Here is a 25062-nt window from a genome sequence, read left to right as displayed (position 1 = left end):
ATATTCAGTTATGATCACTGGGCAAGAAACAGCCAACAGCCACAGGTTACCTGTGTGATGATCTGATCAGATCTTGGAGGTCTGTAAATTTTCAGTTTAATCATTTATTGCAACTCATTAATGTATGAAAATATGATGCCTTAATAAGTTTAATAACATCTGCTTTTGTTTTATACATTATCAACATGGCATGAAATTTCAAATTTCTTTTAACTGAAACAAGCGGTACTGAAGAGTGACAGGCTACTTTAAACCACCACTAGATGTCACTGTTTTCCAATTTCTAAAACCAGCCTGCCAGCTGCTTTCTTTTTGTAGGCCACAGCTTGTTGATACTAATGCTGAGTTGAGCATTTCTCCACCAAATCACAGCTGTATATCTTCTTTAACTGTATTTACTGTTGGATTCTGATAAATAGTCATTTGGCAAGTCTGCCTGGAACCTCCTATTATTTAGATCTTATCTTTTCTCTAATGCTTTTGCCCTTTCTCCTGCTAATATTTCTTTGCAGCCCATGAGTAATTATGACCTTGATGAATTACTCGGCTTTAAGTTGTTAACAATAGCTGAGTTTGTTAAAGCCCCATTCATCAACTTAATAGTATATGAAATTAGCATTTACCACTAGTTGAGAGATTAATATTGCTGCTGATAACATTTCAGCACCGCAGTATCAATTTCAGTCGTCTTTAAGAGGTGAGATCGTCACAGTTATTTTAGCTTCCTGTCATTAGGGTGGAGAGAAATGGGCTGAGCTTATATGGGAATTGTTATGTCTAGGTGCTCTGGTTGCTTGGCCTAAAATTGTCATTAAGTTCTCCAGGAATTAAGACGACCCAGAAACACTTACATATCATTTCTCAGAGGCCATTTATTTTCTCTGACGGCTTGAAAAACTCTCTCCTTCAATTTCTCAGAAAAAGAAATCAGATTTTGTTGCTTTCTCGGAAAATGTTTGTAATTACAGTCTCCAGATGAGTTTGGTTCAATATGCAGGCACCGTGAGTCCAAAAAATGTGCATGACCACTAATGCTGTTTTTTGATATTTTGATTTTGTACAGGCTGTTGGCTTTAATGCAGTAACTATAGATATTGTGTCACATATGAGGAATTCATTTGGTGATTCAACCACTTGTACTTTGAGGATCTTATTTCACTCTGGCTCAGCTGTTCCTAGACAAACTGAAAAGGTCTGAACTTGAAACAGTGTGGAATAAGTATTTTCTGAAAAGGTTTATGCAAAAACTGAATGGTTGATCACTTCTGGGACCATTGTGTGGGCTCAACCCTTGTTCTCTACATGAATTGATCCAGGGAACAGCATTGAAATGGGCTTTTCAGTTTTCAGTGTGCTATGAATTGCACAGTCATGGGACACTACAGTGAAAGCCTCTTAAAGGCTATATTGTATAAGGCCTCTCCTCTCCTCTCCTCTCCTCTCCTCTCCTCTCCTCTCCTCTCCTCTCCTCTCCTCTCCTCTCCTCTCCTCTCCTCTCCTCTCCTCTCCTCTCTACTCTACTCTACTCTCTTCTTGTTTTCTCTCCTCTCCTCTCTGCTGCCTTTTGTGGTACAAGGATCCTGTCTCTGTCTCTCCTAATCGGTCACAGATGAGGATGAGCCTTTCACTCACTCCGATCTGCCCTCTCTTTCTCCTCCTTCTCCAAAATTGAATAATTGAATCGCTGCAGGATTTTTCTGTGTGGTCTTTCACTCGCCCTCTCCCTTTTTCTTTGCCATGTGCACACCCACATTCATTTTTTCTGTCTTTCCTTGCCTTCTTCTTGTCGTGGTTGTGGTTTCAGTTCCATGCTGGAGGGTTTTTTTCTCTGTGTTAAGTCCATATCCAGCTCTGTAAATGGTTAAATAGCTTTTTTTTGGAGGGAAGGGGGAGCAGACCCTCTGAATAACCTTGTGTACCCTGAAGGAAATATTTAAACACTACTAGCACTAATAATATTAGTAGCAATTCTGCCAATGTTGCTCTGTTTTTGTGTCCTTTGCTCCTTGCTCTTTCATTGCTTATTAGCCCGGGGCCACATCAGCCCAGGGCAACGAATAACCCTGGGCTAAGTGTGTTGTGTGAAAAGCAGGTGACTCTGGTGTCTCTGTACCCGACTCCTTTGACATCTACCCTGCATTCTTTATTGCCGTTCATCTAGTATTTATGCCAGAGTTGGTTATATTGCACCAGTTGCCTTTCAAGGCTTGTTTTCATTTTCTGAAGTCTTTTTTCCCCCTCTCCCCCCATTCATATTCTGCTCTCTTTCGCCACCTCGAAGGGCAAAGGCTCTGAGAATAGCAAATTCCCCTTTTCCTCATCTCACTTCAATTTGCCGTAGGGGGGAGAGGCAGCCCTGAAAGTTTAACTCTGAGTTCTGTCAGTTTCATAGGCCAACTGGTGGACGGACTATAAGCTGCAAAAACCTCTTGTCTCCTGTCTTTCCATGTTGGTAACTTTGCTTGAATGTTCCTCTCAATTAAACACACGTCGCAATCTGCATAAATTTTTGCGAGTGAAGCATTTTTCTTCACTTTTCTTCTCTTCCTCTCTCTTAAGAAAAAAAAACTTTATCTGCTCTCCTGTCTTGTTAAAATCAAAGAGTGTGCACTTAATTTCCCAGCAGTGTGATGGGAAGATTCTTCAACTGGCTCATCTCAAAGACATTTTGTCTGCCTACGCACTCTCTCTCTCTTTCTCTCTCACACACACACACACACACACACACATAGGCTCTGATTATTTACAGTTTTAATTAGTCCAAAATGTGGAAATGTAAGTGGAACTTGGAGATGACCTAACATAGATTAGCATGTGCCCTCAATTTAGATGTAATTACCACTCTGCATGTACAATCAGAGCTTCCCTCCCAAGCTTTCACCACGTTTTCCAGCTCTCTCACTTTGGCGTTGGGAATGGAAGGGACGTGTTTGTCTGAGGACCAACATGAAACACTGAGAAAGACGAACTGTCAATGTGAATGGTGTTTCTTGGCCATTGGTCAGTGAAGGAGGCCTCATCTCCTGCTCTGACTGGCTGTCCGTCTAGCTTGTCAGTGGTCGGGTTTTTGCTGGCAGGGGGAATGACAGTGAGGCTGCACCGGCCCAATCAGGCATAATCGCACAATGAATTGTATATTGACATTAGCAGATTTAATTAGTTGGATTAGATGGAGAGCAAAGACAAAGGAAGTGATAATGATAGCTGTCAGTTATTATGGGATAGACCTTTTGACACAAGCCAACACACACACACACACACACACACACACACACACACACACACACACACACACTAAAACACACAGAGGCCTAGTTAAAACACTGAGACAAGCAACATACACACTGGAGCAGCTGAACTGAATGGCTGCCAGCTGCACTGGAATCTCCTCTGGAAACTTTGTTCATATATTTGACTGTAATTAGAGATAAACAGAACCACACTGACCGGCCACACAGACAGACATACACACACACACACACACACACACACACACACACACACACACACACACACACATTTCACACAAACGGTGCATTGTCCATCTTCTCTACAAGATCTCCCCCAATCCCCCGTGGTCTTTATAGACAGGAGTTTAGACTTAACAGGATGTTGAATGTCAGATGTTGTATGATGTATTTAGTCAGTTTAACTGCTAATGGCGGTGGATTATGTCTGTCAGAGTGAGGAAAAGCTCCGCTCTCATCCGAAATTTCCATGCTTTCATGTCATCAAGAAGTCTCTTTAGTTTTCTCTCTCTCCCTTTTTTTTGTCTTTCGCTCTCTTTGTCTGTCTGTCTCTGTGGATTTGGGAGGTAGCCATGTGTAGGTAAGGTCAAGATGGAATTTACTGTGTAGAGCTGTGGAGATATTGTCAGCTTATGTGTCTGTTTATGTCATGTCATGCCAAGGAGAATACCCAATAATCTTAATTCTGCCCTCCTCTGCTTCTTATATTTATTTTTTCCCACAAAATATTTTTCCTTCATTTCAAAATGTTTTATTCCTTACGTTCCCCTTTATTTCACTATACATCTCTGGATCTGTTGTTGTAATTTTCCTTATGAAATGTGAAATGTTTGTGCTACGGCCCATACCTTGGTTAGACCCAAAACAAATAGTTGATTAATCACTTAATCAGTCGACTACTAGTTTCGCTGGAGAGCAATGTTTTTATGAGCGGGCCCCTGTTTTGTTGCACGAAGGGGTGCGATTAACAGCTTGTCCTGGTTTTACTCTCTTCCATTGTTCAACAGTTGGCAGCAATAATGTGCAAAGAAATTTAGCAATGTGCTAACAAAGTCAGTGAAGACTTGAAGCCAGTAAACATGGCTGTGAGCACAGCAGAATTTGACATATTTCAAATACTGGCCATGACAATGTGTTATAAGGAAGGAGGTGCACTCAATGCCTTTGTTTACGTCGAGAATACGCACCACATTAACTGAATATTAATATAACTTTGCTTGCAAGAAAATTCCCATAGTAATTTTTTGAGCAAAATTGCTAAGAAATTCATTCAACTCCAACTATTCAATGTGTATATTTGCTAGTTTTCTATGATTCAGACAGTACTTTTGTTGAGCTTGACCATTCGCCCTTGAATTTGGAAACAGAAGTTGACAAAACAACTCAATGTTCACTTACTCTGGTTCTGGAGCTTTTAAATGTATTACATCATCTTTATCAACTGATCTTCATCATCTGATAAAGACTTGCGATATGGTTGATTGCTGAATACATTTTCTTATTGGACTGTTGTTCAAAAAAGAAGGTATTTGAATATGTTACCCTGGACTTTGAGAAATTCAATTTTGCATTTTCACAGTTTGATGCAATTTTATAGACCAAATGATCTGTACAAATGATCTGATCTGAACACTCTTTAAAAGTTTTATTTTCACCATTACCACTGCTTACATTCTTAGTGTGTAGTATAAGCCAACAGCACATTCCTCTCTCTGATATCCTCTTCATTGCTCTTTTAAAGTGCCTCCGTATCGATCCCTGTCCCCAAAATGCTTCTCTGTGTGTGTGCGCGTGAGTGTGAGTGTGTGTGTGTGTGTTTGGGCCGGTTGCTGATCGGTTTTGCCTGAAGAGTAATCAGGTGCATTAATGAGCACTGACTTTAACTTGGACAGCCGGCTGCACTCAGACACAGACATCGTCGATATGTTCCCTCTGCCGTCTGCCCAAGAACAAAACAAGTTTTAAAGGGGAGAGAAAGAAAGAGAAAGTGAAAGCCCTTTTAGAAATGTGAGTGTGTGAAGCATGCCTCCAAAGCGATATTTCACATTCCTACAGTGTTTTCTTTTCAACATTAGTTACCCCGAGAAAAGATTCAGCATCAACATTTGGCATTTTTCCCCTGACTCTATCAATAACACAGGTGGAATTACTTCTTGAAAAAGAAGACAAAGACCTTGGTGTGGCAAGATGCTCTCTTGGATTCCTTGAATGGCTCATAGAAATGTTAAAAGTATTTAACTTGTGGAGAGAAAACAAAGTCAAGTGAATGACAGACATTTTACTGGAGAAGTGGGACAGCCAACATAGCCCGGCTCTCTAGTGTTTAACAGTGACACAATGCCAAAAATGACAATGGTTATGCCAAAGTCAAATATCTTTGTTTGGCAGGGCAAAAATGGAGAGCAGTTGAAGTAGTTTAGGAGATTTCTTCTGGTAATGCCTACATTTTTCTTTGCTGGCTTGAAAAAAGTAGCTATAGTAGTTTTTATCAGCCAAAGTTAGATCCAAAACTTTATTGCCATATACAAAGAGAACGAGATGCACTGCACATTCAAATTTTTAGTTTGTTGATCTCTTAGATTGACACCCATTGAAAAAATACATAAAAAGTGAAATGTGAAGTTAGCGGATCAGGGAATAAAAGCCTCTCTAGTGTTCAACAACTCAATAGCCTTGGGGGGCAAAAAGTTTGTAGCGGGAGTATGTATATAAATAATAGCAGCAGCAGTAGTAAGTGGTAAATTTGCATTAAGTCCTGATGTTGAGGATGTTTTAATGGCATCATGACATTCCTCTGTGCATAGTGTCTAAATTCCTTTAGAGTAGTTTTGTACATCTCGTATCAAAAGTATTTTGTTTGCTGGTTTATATGTGTTTTTTTTTTTTTTAGAATGACAAGCACCAAATGCAGTGTGTTATTGACTTCAGCTCAAAAATGACAAAACACAGAGAACAGCTTAACACTGAACAACTCCTCCAAAAGGCACATATGATTATTAGTTACCCCAAACATATCCTTGATGATTACTTTCAGCAAATGTCTGACTGACAGTCTGATAATCTCACAGATGGTCAATTTACTTTGTTATGTATATGCTGTCCTTTTCATCTTTATACTGTCATATTTTGTGTTTTAGATTTTTTTTATGTATATGAATTAATTTTTTGGGGTGTTTTCGTATAAACCTCAAATTGCCTCTTGAGGGACAAATAATGTACTTTGTATTGAATTGATGTCATGTGTACAGCTGTAGACATACCAGTTCCAGTGCTCTTGCATGGTGTGCTTGATTTTCACCTGCAGAGGGTGTAGTAGGACTGGATAAGATGCAGCAATACAATGGTGGGCGAGCAGTGGACAAAACAAGCAGCAAAATGCAACTAGAGTGTTCCTCTAATACTTAGACAGCACATAAAAGATTCCATTCCCCTTTTTAAAAACTTTAGGATAATAATATTTGAATGACACACATTCTTAATTTCCTTTGTGGCTTCCCTCCTTTGTGGTTTATGTTCCTGCAACAGGTTATAGACAGGAATATTCACAAGAACTCCTTTAAAGTCAGTTTGATTTTGACTCTTGTGTTTTCCTGCCCAAATATAGGTGTGTGAAGTGGGTGGTTGCTGTTTGTACCTTTCATGTCCTTTTAAATTGTGTGTGATTTTGCACTGGTAGTCCAGCAAAGGTCGTAATCAGTTATTGCTGTGGATGTAGCAGCGCACATCTTCATTACGTTATCAAGCATTCGCCCACAGCTACCAGGGTACGAGGAAAAGCACTGCAGAATGTTAATGTTAATGTGACTTCCCTTTCGTTTCCTTTTCTGTTCAGTGCTTATTCTGGCTGAGCACATGGGAGGACTATAGCCTGAGATCGGGGCAAAGCTGAGATGAAACCCACATTTGATTTTTTTTTTTTTTTCTTGCTTGGAACATGTTTCTTTTACTAGATGGCTAGTGTGCAGGCTGTGCAAAATTTATCCTGCCTTCCAGCCTGCAACTCTCTGATTTTTTTTTTTAACCTGACACTTTTTTGTAAATTGTAAAGTTAAGAGTTAAACAGGGGAATATGAGGGGAACTAAGAAGAGCTGAAACGATTAGTCGATTAATCCATTACTCGATCAAGAGACAATTTCTATAATCGATTAACCATTAGTCATTTTTCAAGCAAAAACACCAAAAATTCCCTCATCCAGCTTCTCTAAGTTGAGGATTTGAAAATTTCCTTCATCATATATGATAGTAAACAATATCTTTGGGTTTTAAACTTTTTTGCTGGATACTTTACAGACGGAACTGGAGCTGCACTAGACTAATTGATCAGCCGATTCACTTAAAGTACAATACAGCAACTCTGAATTTGACACTTTGTCAGTTGGTCACCCATGATAGCCTGCAGCAAGTTGGAAAGGTTTTGGCAAAACAACAGCCAGTAACTTTTTGACAATCAATTTGGAGGGGGAAAAAAAAAATTTGGCACAGATTTGTGTTCTCCTGAGGGCCAGTGCCGGGCTCTGACCTGGCCAGTGTTTAAAGAGCATTGCTTTTGAGGCCCTCTGTTTATCCAGCTCCAGACAGCAGCAGCTCCTGACACCCAGCCAGGGACGTCACTATGATTCATGGCCCTTTCCGACACCTTGCTCACGCCTTTACTCTTCTTAATCTCTTTGCGCTCTCTTTCTCTTCCTCTCCCTCTCCCTCTCTCTGATGATGAGTTTTCCGTTTGTTTGAGAAGGGCAGAAATGATGTCATCATTTAAAGCGGGAGCCCGAAGCCAGAATGGAGGCCTCGTCTTTAGCCCAGCGGACTAGTTTGTATGTAACATGATGAATAGCCCTCCTTGGGGATTCGCCTCGGTCCTGCTTTATGGAGAAAAGACAGAAGTTTAAAACAGAGAAGGACAGAGAGAGAAAGTCTACCTGCTGTCTTTTTTTAAAACTCCTTTTATCTTTTAATGCTCATGGTCCCGCTACTCATCCCATCACTCTCCTCCTCTCTCAAACAAGCCATATCCTCCCTCTCAATTTCTTCCTCCCCCTCTGTCACCCTCTCCTCCCACTGTCTCCGTCTCTTTGTGATCGAGAGGCCGAACCCACTCTAATTTGACTTCATTAGTAATGATTGATAAGAAGCAGAAAGGTGTGTGTCTGTATGAACGTGCATTTGTGTGCATGACCCATCCCCTCCTCAGCAGTTCCCCCCATCTACTATTTCACCCCTCCACCAGACGTCACCCTTCGGCCTCCTCCTGTAATGCATTCGGGGCCAGGCATAGCAGCAGCGGTTCAATACTTGGGGTAATGAATGTGTTTAATAAGCACAGTGGGTCGATGGGCTTAATGAAGGTGTGACAGAGGATGGGCCTGGAGAATGCTGCTGGAATGAGACGCTAACGAGCCTCTGGGGTTAACGAGGTCACGTTATAATCGGGATTCCCTCACCTGTACAGTTTCTGTCTGTCTCTGTCTCTCTGTTTTTATCCCCTGCCCCTGTTCTCATGCTCACCCTCTGCCTTTTTTCTGCTCTTGTTCAGTACAGTACATTTATTTTAGCCCTCTAATGGTTTGTCAATTTTCTTTCAGATGTTTTTATTCCTCTCCATCCCCTGCTCCGTCTCTATTTGCTTGCTCTACAATGCTTCCCTCTGTCTTCTCATTATATATTTTCTATGCTTCTGTCCATCACCGCCTCTGGCTCGCTGCAGCTTGTCCATCTTTTCAAGGACAACCCAGCTTAGAAATGCTGGCTGAAATGCTCTGGAGTAGTGTGAGCCCTTTTTTTTGCCTTCCTAGAAGTGGGCTTCTAAGAGACCTGCCAGGCTATTTCTGGAGGCTTGGAGCCTTTATTGTAGTGCGACTTGACGTCAGAGAAAAACCTCTCTGACAGCTGCACATCAAGCTGCTCCATTTTTGTTGTTGTCTTTTATGCAATTTTGAATATTTGGTTCTTTGTTGTTGTTGGTTAAAGTCATATGAAGCTCATTTGGTTGCAGACATTACTTAATTGTGTGTATGAATTTTCACCATTGCAGTGAGATGCTGCTTTGTACAAGTGTGGATTGTCAGATCACATTGAAATTTTGTTCATTGGTTGGTTCATGTTGGGTTCATGGTTGATGCCGTGTAAAATTCTCTTTGAAAATTTGGATTTGTAGCTAACTAGGGCATTTGGTGAATGTTCAAAGTTATGATTTAAGTTATGATTTAATATACATAAAAAAAAATAGGAAAAACGTGACAGAACTTGTATACATGCTGGTGTGTTTTCTAAGTTGTTGGAGCAGTCAAACCACCATTCACCGTTCTTACGTGAATTGCATTATGGAACAAAATTGTCCTTCACCTCCACTTTAAAAATCATGTAATTTTTTTTCTGACAATGCCAAAAGAAATATACTCAGATAGTTTACAAGGCTAAAGTTTGAATAGAGACTTTTTAGTATTATTCAGATGTTCTAAAAGTACAGCCGTGATTGGCTGTCACTCTATTGATGGACTGAAATGGGAGTTGGAAGGTGAATGAATGAAGGTTCCCTCTTCTCTGAAACTGTTTACTTCAGTGCAGTGCTGTGCTTTTTTCTACTCTGAAGTATATTAAAAGTTGTGGTCGGTTTTATAAGCTTTAGGTTAAATATTTATTTGCTGTGGATAATTGGACACTGAACATTGTAATATAAGGCTTTTTGATCAATCATTCAGTTTTATAAAATGTCAGAATTGATAGATGCCCATCACATGTTTCCAAACCCCAAAAGCGAGTTCTTACTTTGAACATATTCATTTTAATATCATATGAAATTGAGAAAAGGAGGCCAGAGGTAGTGTTTGTGAAGCTATAACCAGCAAATATTTGGTCAGCAACTGACCAAAACAGTTACTGTTTATCAAATTCAGATTGTGTGTGTGTGCATGTGTGTGTCACCAACTTTAAAAAGCAAAGCCTTTATATTATAATCTTTTTTGAGATACATATTAAAATAACAACCCAAGAATTTCTGTGATTTTTTACTTTTCTTAGTAATAAAACTTATCTCTGTTTGCAGCCCGGCCCTCTTCTGAATGTATCCAAATCCAAATAAAAAACGTAGAAAAAATTCAGTACCAGATATTCATTGTTAAATCCCATCATGTATCTACACAACCTCTCTGGCTTGGATTGTTTACCATTCACCAGTCAACAACTAAGCAGATTCTAAAAAGCTGGCAGGTTAGCAGCATGCCTTCCACTTGTTGAGGCAGTACCTGATTTGTACATTGTGGTCTGTTACATGCAAGACATTTCCAGATGTGTCTACAATCTGATGGAAATGTCTGAACAACAAGCACATTTTGTTTCCTCATCATTAGTCATGTTTTGTTACACCAAAGGGGGCTTTTATTTTCTTTCACTTGAGATTTTCGTCACTTGTCTCTTTTAGAGTTGAAGAGTTTATGTGATGTGTTTCAGAACATTTGAAGTAATCATATCTGCATTGTCAGAATTTCGGATACACATAGTTACACCCCAGTGCACACAGCTGTCCAAATATTCTTCCACTCATCCAGAGTGTTACTATAATCGAAGTCAATAATGTTCAACCCTGCAGCACTTTTTCTCCTCTCAGTTGCCATCAGTGCGACACCCACTCCTGTCTTTGAGAAGCAGCCATTACTCTCTGCTTCCTCTCCTTCCAGCACCAGTATTTCACCAGTGGAAAAGTGTGACTTCCTGAACCTCACATTTCTTCGCCTGGCGTTGTCAGAGTGCAACACCGTTATGAGATATAGCATAGAGACAAGCAATCGATTAATGGTGCACTTAGCTGGACTAATTAACAGCTATGTAGAAGTGGAGAAAGCATCAGGCAGCGTCAAGGAGGTTGTTTCCCCATCGCCAAGACCCCAGATAACCTTTGAAGCATATATCACTTTACAGCATGGTTTACATCACAGGTCGCAGCGCCTAGCAGCTTCATAGACACCTTGCACTTGCTCTTGGTCGACTTTATCACATGGAAGGATAGCATAGGTCATTGAGGTGAACACAAGTTCGATTGACATTGTTGCTGCTGCAATGAAAACACGTTTTGTCTTGTTATGACAACTTTCAAAAGCTGGCTTCACACTGTCTTATGCAGACCTTAGGGAGATTTTGTTTCTTATTCAAAAATGTCTATTAGTCTTTCAAGCATAGTTGCTAACAAATTAAATACCTTTCTACCTTGTTTTTCCCTCATATTTTTCCCTCCTCGCCCTCTTTCTTCCCAGCATTCAAACTGTTTCTCTCCTTTGAAATAGAGACTGACACGAACAGCGGATTTTATTGTCACCTGTCACTCCAAATCTCGTTCCCCTCTTCTCTCTCTGAATCTTCCTCCCTCTCTCCTCCTCTCCCTTTGCTCCCCTCCTCAGCTCCCGTCTGATCTACCTCCGTTGTGAAATTTGGCTTAGCTAAATTAGCTCTCAATTAAAAGTGAATTCGGTAAAAATGAGCACGCTCCAGAGGGCACAGATGAAAGGGAAGGCAGAGCCGAAGGGCCGCCCGGCTGCCTGACTCGCTGTCTGGTACTTGGCTGCGTCGTGTATTTTGGGCCATGCTAAGTAAATTATGTGTGTGTTGTTGAGTGAAGACAGCTGATTTGCATTTAGATAAATCCCTGTGGATGTGTGGTTGTCATTGAGATGCAGGGGGCTGAATCCAGTGGCCCCCCTACCCAGGCACTACTACCTGCAGGGGAGGATATGTGTGATAATGTGTGTGTGTGTGTGTGTGTGTGTGTGTGTGTGTGTGTGTGTGTGTGTGTGTGTGTGTGTGTGCGTGTGAGCTCTTTCCATGCTGTACTACCTGGAGCATTTGCCCCACTTCTCTAGTGGTGAAAGGAACGGAAATATGAGCCATTACTAGAAACATAGGTGTGTTCACATGTGTGTGTCTGCACAAAATATATTTGCAGCTGACCTTTCTATAACTGCACAGGACTAAAATTATGACTAATAAGAACTGACTGCACACAACTGGCAGACACGGCACCCCATTAGACGTACTGTTGATACAGAATGTTACAAAGCAAAGAACTGAGAGGGTGTGGCTGTTCAATTTTTACATCTGTCCTTCATCACCTTCAATTCAAAAACACACCCATAGCTGCATGCTATGAAACATTGGGCAATGGGTGGTATGCAGTGTCCAGACGCTGACACTTTTCATTAGTTCTTTTTGATCATATAGCAACTTTCCTGCTGTCAGCATGCTCCAAATTGTCACCTGTAATGTACATTCTTTCGAGGGAGTTCATGGTTAATGCATTTCTAATCCTTACTCTTGTACGGTGAAGCATGAGGCCTGATTCTACACTTGGAAGCTCAGTTTTTAATTCGTAAGGGAACACGAATAACATATAAAAGAACCTAATGTCAAAGGGTTCCAGATCATCCATTTTAATTCTGCAGGAAAACAATGTGTAGGATAAAAACTGTACAAACTACTGATCAGTGCCTAAAGTTTAAGCAGGTATCAGTTTGGCAAAAAGTTGCATCAAGCCATCAAGCATCGGATCATTGTTCTTGATGTCAGTGTTTGTGCCGAGTGTTGTGGTTTGGTGCTTTATGCCAGTTGATGGATTGGCAGAGGGGGAGGCGGCTTGCTGCTGATTGACAGTCAGGGCTGAGTGTGGGCAGATGGGCTGTAGTGGCAGTAAATATGAAGCCTGTGTGACAGGTGAAGGTCAGTGTGGTGGGAGGTAGAAGAGCAGCTGAGCCTAGTGGGAGGGTGATGTGCTCTGTGTGTGTTTGCGCGTGTGTGAGAGAGAGAGCAAGGTAGCTAGCACATGACTGTGAGCCTTGGTTTTGGGTTGTATATGTCTCCTTTTTCTCTCTGTGTGTGTGTATGTGTGTGTGTGTGTGTGTGTGTGTGTGTGTGTGTGTGTGTGTGTGTGTGTGTGTGTGAGTGTGTGTGAGTGTGTGTGAGAGTGTGTGAGAGAGTGTGTGAGTGAGTGAGTGAGAGAGCCGTTTTTCATCTCACATTATTAGAGCTGTTGGCTTCAGCATACTTGTTATAAAATCTCAAAACGTTCAGTTTTTGCTCCAGCCTTGCTCTGGCACACCTGAACCAATTTAACCGATCTGTGATTGGTTTAGACGGTGCCATTTCTGCCCAAACCTTCACAGTATACATTAGAGATGTGAGGGTAAAACACACTTCAATGTGCAGTTTTAAGGTCACAGATCAATATGTTCTTTCTATATATTTTTGAAAATATTAGCAACTAATCATTGGCTCAGTGGCCGCATTTCTTCTTGTAAAGATTAAGATGCTCAAACATTTGCATATGATATGTTGCAGCTGTTACTTGATTAATCAATTAGTCGGTCACCAGAAAATTAATTGGCAACTATTTTGATAATTGATTCATTGTTTCATAATTTTTCATGCAAAAATTACAAATGTTCTCATGTTTCAGTTTCTGAAATGTAAGGATGCTTTTGTTGCTTTTCTTTGTCATATGCTGTGTGAGAGTAAATTAAATATCTTTGCTTTTGGACTGTTGGTTGAACAAAACATGCCAAGACATGGACCATTGTAAAAGGAAATTTTTAACAGTAAATGACTAATAGAGAAAATGATCCACAGATTAACCAGTAATGAAAATTATAATTTCTTGTGGTCTGATATTAAAAATTTTTCTTTGGGACAGCATTAATTATTGCTTTTGCTTGGTCTGAATCTGCGGCAAACATCTGCTTGAACGCTGCAGGAGAAGGACTTTTGGTCCTTTGAGGGCTCCACTGTTTCATTGCATCTTAACGGAATCAGGTGTACCCCAGAAGAGCTGGAACAAAAAAATCTGTGGGATTTGGTGAGCCTTGAGAACTGAACAAAAGTTTTGATGAAAATATTTATATATACTGTATATAATATCAAATAACCTTTTTTTTAAACGATATAAGATGCATTTATCAGTTAGAAGTCACTTTAACTTCACAATGTTAATGCCACTGTTATTTCATGATCCTCACATTTTTGCAGTTTTCCTTTTTTTTCCTAATTAGGAAAAACAGTATATTTTGAGTCAACTTTATCCCATAATATTTTACAGTGTTGCAGAGCTCTCTTTTACTCCTGTCCATTTTATACTCTTGCCCTATCTGAACTGTATTGATAGAAATGGTAATCTTAAACTGATTACCCCTCTTTGACTGTGACTGTGCAGATACAGGCTAATGGTATTCAGGAAGTCCTTTGCGCTACCTCTTCTTCTGCTGTACCTTTCTCCATTGATCTCTTTCTCGTCCTCTGTAAATCCCTCTCTTCCTTGAGTAATCCATTGTGGTGTTCCCATGTCTGCTGGAGTCGTGCCAGAGTAGCGTGGGATTACTACGACTGGGGACACACACATTCACAGAATTGCAAAGCCTATATATACACTTTGAAATTTCTCCCTTTACTATGTGGGGCACCACAGGAATGTGCCAGGGGGCGCCCATAGTGACTGTAAAGGGCCTATCTGGATGCAAGGGAACCTTTGGTATGGCACTAGGTCAGGGAAACCTTCCTTCCTCCTCCTACAAGCTTGTATCAAGGGAATATTATTTAGTGAGAATCCTTGCCTTCACTTTTTCTCACTCTTGTTTCAGAGTCTGGCTGTGTAGAACAGATATAGGGATTGTTAAGTCAGTTTGGTTGGATAGAAAAAGCAAGAGGTGAGAGAATGGAAATAGCAGTAGGAAGAGGATGCAGGTAGGTTGGCAGGTCTTAGGATTCTTTGAATGATTGTGCATTCACAGTATCTGAATCAGCTGTTATTCATTGTCATTTATCAATGGTCTTAAACAGATTTTTCACTGCCTAATCGATCATTGTTACCAAGTCTTTGCACCACGGAGCAGATATGGCATTTTTAAAAAAAAAAAAAAGGTCTCTCCCCATGTTTTAAAAGCAAGTTCGGCGTGGGCGATTCACTTCTGACTTTGTTCCCTCTCACTAACTGTCGCTCTGCGGCTCTGCTGGCAGGAGAAGATAGCAATGTGCCTATTCTGATATGTTGTTTGCTGATTATTTAGAAATATTGAGCTTTTAGAAAATTTTGATTTGCGTAGATGTAATTATGAATTACATTGTTAATGTAAATGCCATGTACAAGTCAGAAAATGGTAATGTTTAAGACTTGATAAATCCATTTAACATGAAAATAACATTAATGGCTATACTTTTTCACTGAACTTTAACTGGATCAGATGTGCAAAATAAAAACTGGAGAAAAAAGCTGCAGGACTGGTGACACCTGACAACTGGGTAGAGGAGCTAAATAAAGGCTGATTATTAAGGCTTATTTTAAAGAGCGTCTGACTGAATTAGTTTGCAGTATTTCCCAAGCATTGTTTTATTTGTGGCAGCCTGCCACAATGTTAACATTAACCACCACATATTGATTGTCTTTTCTTTTTTTTCTCTATTATTCCAAATGAATAAAATCGTATGACATTGTAGAGAGCTGTGGGCAGTACATAGATCTCTCTCTCTCTCTCTCTCTGTCTCTCTCTCTCTCTCTCTCTCTCTCTCTCTCTCTCTGTCTCTGTCTCTGTCTCTCTCTCTCTCTCTCTCTCTCTCTCTCTCTCTCTCTCTCTCTCTCTCTCTCTCTCTCTCTCTCTCTCTCTCTCTCACTCTCACAAGCCCATTGTGCTTGGACCCGTCTGTCATAGTCAGACTGACATATCGAGAGCACCAGGAGAAATCCCACCACATCGGTGGGCTGGTGAACCATCAAAAAATTAATTACGTTTTTGCCGTCCCTGTCTTGTCTTTTTACTGGCCCTCTCTGTGTGCCTATCACTTGAAGTGTGCATGAGAACATGTAACCAACCGGTTGTTATCTGTTTGACACAATGTGAAGCAATGGAGCTGAATATACTATTGCTCAGCTATTAATTTGTCGCACTTATATACAGTATATACATCAGCCACAACACAAATAGAATTGGATTCTTTAGGAAACAGTTTTTCCAAATCAATAAAAAAAAGTGTTATTGACAGAAGTTTTAAAGTTGAAAATTGTCTAAGTAGAGATATATGAGATGACAAACTTTCAAGTTTTCTTTTTTTCTCAAATGATGTGGTAGCGTCATCGTCCAGATAAAAAGCATCTGTGGTCTGACATGGCTTACAATCTATATAGATCTGATCACACTTGAAGGATGTCATTCTTCTATCTCGATTTAACCCACTTTGCTGGAGTAGCCTACCTCGCCACTGTGTGATTAAAAGGGAGTAGGCTAATATTAGCCTGTGATTGTACCCAGTGGAGTTGTCATTGTAAACAAACACGGTTTATTCGGTTCTCCGCACCCACACACAAGAAGCTTGATTGGAGGCACAGAAGAAACAGATCTTTGACTCATATTGTGAGACATGTTGGTTTGTACAGTAACCACTCTTTGTATATTATTGTACTATAGTGTTATATGGTGTGCGGAGGCTTTCTTTCTACTTTGTCAGCTGACAAGTGTATGAGAGGACAGGGGTGAGGGAGGTTTGCTGACTGGGAGTTCTCCATTGCTATATGGGATTTAGCAAGATCAGGTAGTGCCAGTCATGGCTCTGTGTGTGTATGTGTAGAGTCTCATCCTGTCTCTCTATTTTACTTTTTCTTCCTCCCCTCCTCTCTCCTCTCTGTCTTTCTCCCAGTAATAAAGGATAGTATTTATTTCCCCCTCTCTGGCTCTCAGGTCTCTTAAAGGGAGTCGGGGACCGAGCTGATATTAGACAGAATGTGTGTGTTTGTAAGTGTGACAGTGTGTGTGTGTGTGTGTGTGTGCGGGCGCTGCCGTTCTCTCACTCTCACGCTGTGCTGTCTGCTTGTCTCATCACCCATCCCAAATGTACAGTTGCGTCTTCTCGCGTGCTAACACACCGAGATTGAAAGTTGCTGATTCTGAGCCGCGGGGACTCGTAGAAGAGAGGCCTCTGGCGGGGGCTGATTGAGCTGTGCTGAGCTGAGGTAGAAAAGTTACAGTAGCATGCTATTACCTGCCAGTGCCAATTGAGTTTATTAGCATTGCAGATATGCTCTGGCTGAACTCAGTGTAGCCAAGCAAATAATTTTATGACTGTAGTCCATGAGGGAGTTAAAGGCTAAAAATGTTTGTCTCATTCGTGTCAACTAGACTTCAACTTGGGTTCACTTTGGGTGCTTGTGTACAAAGACATAAAAATATAATTTTTTTCTGATGTGTAAGTATATGCAGGACCCCTGTAATTGCAAGTACTTGGGAATCAATCATTCTGACTAATGGTAGCCACAGTTATTAACCACTGACATACAGCAGACTGCCTGTGTGCTGTTGTACTGTTGGACAAACATTACAAGTTTTGTCTCTATTCCTTCTGTAAATTTATTAGGATAATAACAGTCATGGTCATGATAGTTTGTTTATTTACAAATGTTGGGGTTGAGACCACTCACTTGAGTCTAAAAGAACAATGGCTTACAGTTCTTTTTTCCATGCGAAAGCAGCAGAGCAGAGATCAGCTCAGAGCGTTATGCTGGTGAATTAGCTCTTCACGGCTATGGGACTGAGCCTGACAGTTGGCACAGTGAAGATGATTTATGACTAGCCAGGAGAGTCAGAGATGGATGAGGAGAAATAACTTTGATCAAAGTTTTCCTCTAACAACAGAAGAGAGCTCCCTCTTGATATCTGGCAGTGGCCTGACTTTATTTTCCAGAGGGAAGCAGCAGAGTCTGTCTGCTTGTTTTACAGTTGTACAGATGAACTTCACACAGACTGCCAGTAGTTCACATTAAGATACAGGAGAACACGATTATGTACCTGTGATTAGGAACATTTTCTCACTGTTCTGATTCTATATCATTATGTTGACATTTAGACAAAAAACTGTCAAGATGCCTACTGGATTATTATTTTTAGACATATATATATCTATATATATATATATAGATATATATATTGCATCATCTCACTGCCTCAGCACATACACACATGTACAGCACATACATATACTTACAACACATTTTATTTTCAATTTAGTTCTCACATATAGAAACGGTTCCTTGATTGTCAGTTCTGTCAACTTTATAAGCCACTTGGTCTATTTTTCTTAGCTTTTTATTTTGCCTTTGTGTTGAAAACTAGTCTCTTTCATAACTGTGGCAGTTAGGGTTAATTTATGTGCACAGCCATAGATATGCTTTGTTTTGTTAAAGTGGTTATGAGTAAATGATATGCGATTAACTGCCTTAAAACTTTGGATTAAAAAACTTAATTTATCTGCAGAATTTAAAAGTCATGTTAGAAATGACCCTAACCCTTACTCTTCCATGAACAGTATTAATTTCCTGTCGGGTCCTCAAATCATGTAGATGGCTGCCCGTTTCTGAGCACTAATTGCGAAAAATAACTACTAAAACGAGCGCTGACCATGAACTACATCATCCCTGATTTGAGTCAGGTCATAGATTTTTGTTGCATGTCCTTCCCCATTTGTCAATCCCCTCTTTTCCAGTAATTTCTTGACAGTCAGCTCTGTAATAAAGACATAAAATGCCCCAAAGAAGCTGGAATAAAACAGGTTGCATACGAGGCCACCTCCTTACAAACAGGAGAAAAACACAGCTTAGTAATTGGACACATGCACAGACACACAGATATGTTGGCTTGTGTTGAGGCCTCTTTCAAGGCTTAGATGTTCTGTAGCCAAGACTCCTGTGGCTTTCAAGCCCAGTGTGTGTCCATCCCTGCTCATCTGCTGCCTTTCTACAGGTCACACCCTAATCCCGTGAAGGTGTTTGGGGCCAGTTGCCCCCAGGAAGGGGTTTACCGTGCTCGTCTCACAGGGACCAATCAAGACTGACTATCTTTTGCTGTGTTCCTGTGTCACGATTGTTCAGACAGCAAAAAAAAAGACAAGATGGTTTCATGTTGGGAGGTTTCACAATGTCCATTGAAGGCAGATTGAGAAGAAGACATCCAACATGGATGAAAGAGGCACACAAAATTGTGTGCACAGACACATGCACACACACAGGTTTTGCAGATGGAATAGCGTCTGCTTTTCAATATGTCATTGTTTCCAACCTTGTTTTGGCTAGTACTCTGTGGTATCTGATATCAAAGACACTTTTGTCTGACGAGCTGTTTGTCAGCCTGTCTTCTATTGTTTTCTGCCTGTATGATGTCACTCACGCGTCCCAATTTCATTGCTGTAGAAACGGCAACGAAAAACTGTGACTCACCTTGACTGCAACTCCTCACTAGAGTGATGTACAAAACCTCATTACTTTTTGAGTACTAACTGAGATGTGGCCATACCGTTTACTGTTAAAAACTTTCAGGTGCTGCAAGTCAGCATAGGATACTTTGTGAGGTCTTGATTATACTTTATACTTTGTTCGGGTATTTCTTAATTTGTGTTTTATTATGAGATATTATATATTCTATTTTATTTTGGAAAAAAAATTATAACAGACAAAACATGTAAAACAAAAATGAAAGTCTGAACCTTAGATGACAAATTGCTTTTTGCCGTTACCTTTTCAGGATGCTTGTCTGTTTCTATCTCTCCCTGTTTCTCTGCCTCCGCTTGTCTTTCTCCAGGTCTCCCTCTCTCGTCTTCCAGCTCAGACACACTACTAAGCCCACGAGTGTGTCTGAGCTCTGTGAGAGTCACTGTTTGATTCTCCGCTCTCTGTGTTTCCTGAGCCCAGTCAGCTTCCCAAAACCCCCATCCTCCACTGTCTGTCTCTCTCATCTCCCATCTTCCCGCTGCCATAAGACCCTAGCTGACCTGGCACGTAGGCACATGCTCACCCACGTCTCCCACCCATCTCCCCAAATCCCCCATTTCCCCCAGCCCTCATAGTCTCCTCTCTCAGCAAGGACTTGAATCCACCGTCCAGCCACCTCTGTTGTCTGGACCTGAAGCACAAGCAGGTCCCTTTGTTCTGACTGATAAAAGGAAGAAAGCAGGGTGAGGGAGGAGGATTAATTTAAGCGCAAGCCATACGACACATCTGCTTGTTGTGTTCGTGTCTTTCCCTTCCCTCCCGTGGTTTCCCTTGCTTTCGTTCTATTATCTTTGGTGAGAGCAGAGGATATTGGGTCGAGATGCATGGTGAACTCTCAGGGCCGTGACACTCCTCTAATCCGCTCTCTGTTCTGTCTTTTGCCCTTTCTGTCTTCCTGCTGTCTCCATCCAGCATTACCTCCTTTCCTCCCTGTTCCCCCTTCATTTCTTTATTTACCATAGTCTCCATCTCTTCTTCCTTGAAGAGATGGTGTCCTGCTTTCACTTTTGTGGTGCGGAAGTTGTGATGAGAGGAAAGGATGTAGTCATATTTATGACACTGATTTGATCGCTCAAGCGTCCGCTAAACGTCTCCACACTTGCATTAACAATGATTACAGCATAGACACAGTGCATCCCTGTTGAAGTAGGATGTTCTGGTCTGCTAATAATTTTTCTTCCTGTCTTTTGTCTTTCGTTTTTCCATCTTTCTGTTCCTGCTGATTGGCTCTAGACTCAAACCGGGTCACTTTTCTTTTTTTCCTCGTTTACGATTCACCTTGGCTTCTATGGCATCTCTGCCCCCCCCGACCCCCCTCTGGCCAGTTCATTGTCCTGAGGCCCGGGTCATGGTTACTGGTCCATGTCAGCTTTCTCAGTGGGCGTGTTTGATGGCCTTTCTGCTCTTCTGACAGCTCTCTGGGTCAGTGGAGACAAAGGCGAGGGATGGCAAGGGATTAGTCTTTTATTTATGGTCTTTCTTTTATTCTGCAGGCTTGTAGGGGAATTTGCAAACATACAATTATGTTTTAATATGCATAAAAGTATATTTTCAGTTATTTTCTCCTGCTGTTCTTGTGAACCTAATGAACCAACGTGTGTTACTTTTACTGTATATTCAAATATGTATGTTGGTCAATATGGGCATGCAGCGGGAGTGACCTTTAACCCCAACAGTGATCTTTGCCACGTTAGGTTGGTGGTGGGCAGTAGGAACAGATCTAAAATGTCTCTGATCACACAGAACAGGAACTTGGGCCAGCGGGTGCGTCTCCCCGTTTCCTTGGCCTCCTGCCCCATCCATTGTCATCCTGCAGACCCCTGCTCCTCCTTTCATCCCAGCTCATACTCAGCATCCCACGCCCGCTGCACCAATGGGGAATAACTGTAGGAACGAGAGCGAGAGCAAGTCGGAGGAGGAGGAGGGGGCTGTCTTGTCTGCTCTGTCACTTCACGCTGACACGGTGTGAGGTGGAGTGACACTGAGCTCAACCATAGTGTCTGGGAGCAGTCTGGCCCAGGAAGTCTGACCTCTGTGACCCTTTCCCACACCAGTGGGATAGACGGGGGATGTCTTTTGTTTGTGTTGTGTAAATGTGTGCGTGAGAGAAAGCGGTAGAGGAAGGCAGAAAAACTGCGGCTGGGGTCTCTGAGGAGGGACTCCCATCTCCAAAAGGTGCAGATCAGCAAAGCTTTGCTGTTTAAACAATAGCAGAAAAGTTTCTGATGAAATTGCCTGAAAAATGCTGGTTCATAGTTCTGCCTGCTGCTGCTATTAGGGTCGAGGGTTAAATGCAAACTGTAGCTACTGCTGAAAGTGTAAGAAAGACCCTCCAACCCCTGTTTGTCATTGCCGATGACAAACAGGAGGTACAGAATTGGAAAAATTTTACTTCTGTCTCCTAGTACAGTTCAAATGCCGGATTATGTATTTACTTTTATAATTCTGTCTTAGTTACTGTTGGGGTGTGTTCAGAGTGCATGCAAAGCAAATTCTAGAGACATAGAGATTGTCAATGAAGGGCATGAGTAGACGGTTGTGCTCTCTGCAAACCAAGCAGAGACAAAGATGTGTCCACCAGTTGCGACATTGCAACATATACTGTAGTCTGCGGGGTATGAATCTATTTTATTAACTTACTGATACTGGGAGAGGAGAAAGAAGAAGGTCTGGAGGAAAATAACAAACGACTGAAGTTCTTTGTGAGCTCTGAAATCAATCCAACTTTAAATTATCACACAGCCTCTATACTGTTGGTGCAAACGCAAACTAGGAATTCTTTCCAACAGTTGAGTTTGTGTGGACAAAAGGAGGTCTAAAGTTGTTTAATCGAAAACACCCTTGTAATCACTTACAGTCCAAACAGGCGAGTGCTCATATTATGAAAGCAACTAATGAAAGTCAGTAAGTTCTACAACTGACAATGAAAAACTCTGATTGAAAACTTCATGATAAAAAATGAATGAACTGTAGGTAATACTAATGGAAAAAATTGATCCTTTACAAGGACGGCCAGGCCTGCAGCAGGTGCCAAGGGTGGACAACAATTAAATATGCTTTTACACCTGTTTTTGTGTGCTTCAGTTGTTGGCCTCGTTAGTGGTTTGTTTTGGCAAATATGAATGAATGATTTGAAGGTTTGGATACGGATCAAATCACTCACACCAAGACCCATCTGGAGAGGTGAGCACGGCACACAGACAGCAAACCCCATTTGATATTAAAACAAAAAGGGAATACTAAGGAAATTTAGATGAAATGTATACAGGAAGTGTATGTTCTAAACAGCAAGAGCTATTTTTTGACTTGCAGTAGTCATAAAATGCAGCATGTATATGATGTCTGATATCTTTTATTTGTGTTTCATGTTAACAATACCTTATACTGGGGCCTGGATGCACCCGCTATACCGTGGGACAAAATCATTTTAAACATTACCGTTGGGATTGTCATTCAAATAACATAAATTACAGCTTAGAAATTTATAGTTAATCGTATTACTGTATCCAACGATTTGTATATAGAATTTGTTACCCTTGAAATGAATATGGGTACATAGTCATAAAAGGAATGACGTCTCCTAGTCCTCAGGCACGACTTGGATTAGATTTTCTGCACTGGCCTGAAACCGGCTGCAACTGGACACTTTTGAACCCCCTACTGCGGCCCTCCGAGCAACATTTACTGGACTGTGACAACCTTCAGAAATCCAGAGAAAACTCACCCTCTACTGTGCAGACCGGCCATTACAATGCAATTATCATGCATCATATACATTTTCGTTGGCAGTATTGTTGCACCGTAACCTAACTCAGACGCCTTTGTTGCCCTTTCACCTTTGTCTGTATTTCATTGTCAAACAGCGCTTTTGGTGGAAGCTGCGCTGTACTGAAAGCTTGAAATTCAGGGACACAATAACACTGACACTCAACTGGCTTTCCCTAACTGTAGCCATTTTGCTCAAGTGAATTAGGAGTTAAAAGAAGAATCCGATAGGAAGGGCTGTTTAGATATGTGAGAAAATGTAAATGATTTGCAGGAGGTATTACAAATCTCGAGTCCCACAAGAAACACTCTTGTGCAGCATCAAAAGACTTGGCACATTTTAAAGTTCAGTGCTGGAGAAACATTGAGACTGACTCAGTTTTTGCTTTCCCTATTTCCTCTCTTTTCTCTGCCTCCCAGCTCACACAAGAGCTGTGTTTCTTTCTGGAGAAAGCATGGACATGCCACAGCTCCATCCATTTCACAAATATACAAGCCTAGTTAGACCACTACACTTACTGTTGTGTGTATAATGATGTGTCCTGCTTCGGCACAAGGTAAGATAAATGGAATATCTCCTCTGTACTTGTTTATGTAAGTCCCTCAGACGAAGTAGTGACATTGGAGTTCCAATTACCTGTGCAATATCAATGTGGTGCTTAGAACAGAGACTTGACTCCACTTACAGCTGATGGCTCTGTCTCTAAGGGTCTTTACTCTAGCTCCTAATATGTAGTGCCATATAATAGATGAATTGAGATTCTTGGAAACTTGGCTCACATGCTGTGGGAGCTGACAACAGTGCAATGTGGCAGTTTAGAGATGGAGGCTGCTGTTGTGTGTGCGCTCGTGCCAACTATCTGCTTCGTGATTGCACGGGGCTGATGTGCTGCTCTTTATTGTACTGCATTGTGGGACTGTCAGCTACCATTAAAAGAAAATTTATCTAGTATAAATTTACTAAAATGAGTCAAAGATTATATTTAAACATTGAAACCTACATGGTATTAGCATGTAGAGTACAGAGAGAGTCTGACTCACGGCATGCATTTTTCCTGTCATTCAGTTTTTGGAAGATTCTTCACGAAGAGAATCCATCTTCCACTGCTTGCAGCAGCAATTTCCTTGTCAGATTGGTAGTTTTCTGTTCTGATGCTGCTTGAAAGCAGTGGCATTAAAAAAAAAAATCCAAATTAAATGTTAAAAAAATACAGAAGAACACAGGCAATCAGTAAGAACGTGTGTGCTTAAATTGCCTTTTTTTTAAATTTTTTTTATAACATTTCCCTGGACAGGGTTCTAGTGTGCAGAAGTGTACTCCCATCTGCCCTAGAGACTGCTGGTCTAATTATCAAGCGCTCATCTTCTGCCATCAGAGGAACTCATTTACTGCCATTCATTCTTGTACAGTATGAAAACAATTTACACAGACTTGAAAATTGCTTTAGTTGGGTAATGCAAAGTAAAGTAAATATGAAGCCTTAATTTGTTTTGGTTGTTTGCCCAGGATGAGTGTTTTCTTGTCAATGTGGGTGTTATATAATGCCATGCTCGTTGTCAAATCACTTGACACTCACAAGAAGAAACTGAAATCTGTGCCAGGGAAACCTTTCGTAGCAGGGTTTGCAGTTTATTTCACGCTGGGATTGTAACAGTAAACGTTGTATTTTAATGGCAGTTGAAAATTTAAAAAAAAAAAAACCTAATCACTCATAGAATTAGGGCTGTCAATAAGAAAACATTTGAGCAAATAAGAACTAATGTAAATT

General features: G+C 41.0%; 1 protein-coding gene across 1 annotated transcript in view; it reads left to right on the top strand.

Moving 5' to 3' along the window:
* fbxl17 (F-box and leucine-rich repeat protein 17) overlaps positions 1-25062 on the top strand; it is a 213061-nt gene that overhangs the window by 6037 nt on the left and 181962 nt on the right. The window lies entirely within an intron of this gene.

Source organism: Seriola aureovittata, chromosome 5 (genome assembly GCF_021018895.1).
Source record: "Seriola aureovittata isolate HTS-2021-v1 ecotype China chromosome 5, ASM2101889v1, whole genome shotgun sequence".
In the NCBI taxonomy this organism is placed as follows: Eukaryota; Metazoa; Chordata; class Actinopteri; order Carangiformes; family Carangidae; genus Seriola; species Seriola aureovittata.
This window is presented reverse-complemented; position numbering and strand designations above follow the sequence as displayed.